This window comes from Colobus angolensis, unplaced genomic scaffold (assembly GCF_000951035.1).
Source record: "Colobus angolensis palliatus isolate OR3802 unplaced genomic scaffold, Cang.pa_1.0 Scaffold520, whole genome shotgun sequence".
Taxonomy (NCBI): domain Eukaryota; kingdom Metazoa; phylum Chordata; class Mammalia; order Primates; family Cercopithecidae; genus Colobus; species Colobus angolensis.
This window is the reverse complement of record NW_012118711.1, coordinates 338,948-339,724: the sequence shown is the minus strand read 5'-3', so window position 1 is coordinate 339,724 and position 777 is coordinate 338,948.

The window sequence follows — 777 nt, the reverse complement described above, 5'->3', positions numbered from 1 at the left end:
TAGTTCTCCAGTGGGTTCTGTTCAGTCATCTTGTTCCTTTTCTACTTCCAGACTCCCTTTCAATGGCAGTCATCCAGAGTTCCACCTTGAGCCGGCAGACCTCCTTAACATGGGTGATCCTCATCTACACCAACTAGCTTCAAAAATCCTTACTTTACATTCCCAAATCTACCTCTGCACCTAGATCTCTCACCTACACTTCTCTTCTGATCATAAAAAGGGATATATGCCTTCATATGGCAGCCCCTGAAGCATCTCAAACTCAAGAGGTTCAGAACTGAACTCATCAGAAATTAAGCTGAATGACAAAATGACCTGCAATTTGAATGAGGCACAAAAATACCCATTTTTTTGCTAGCAGAGAAATAATAGCAACAAAATCAAAACTTTAGAAGAAAACATCAATTACAACGTTACTTAATAAACCAAAATGCCCTTAAAATAAATTCTTCTTATGAAAAGATACGGTAGACATACTTTTCCCTACTTCTCCTGTTAAAAACTAAAAATCCTTGACAAACGTAAGACTCTGAAAGTTGGAGGGAAGACATATAGACCAACGCTTTGGAATCCAAGAAACAACACTGTGGTCAGTTTCCTGGGTTTTCTTTTTGCAACATATATCCTGGAGTTGGAGTTGAAAAAGCCAGCAACATGGAAATGCCAACAGGCACACACACACAAAAAGCCCTAACAAAAGAAAGCTCTCTCTAGCTAAAGGACCAGGAACAGGATGTCCCAGCAAGACAGAAAACTTTTAGATGACAACTGCTCTAC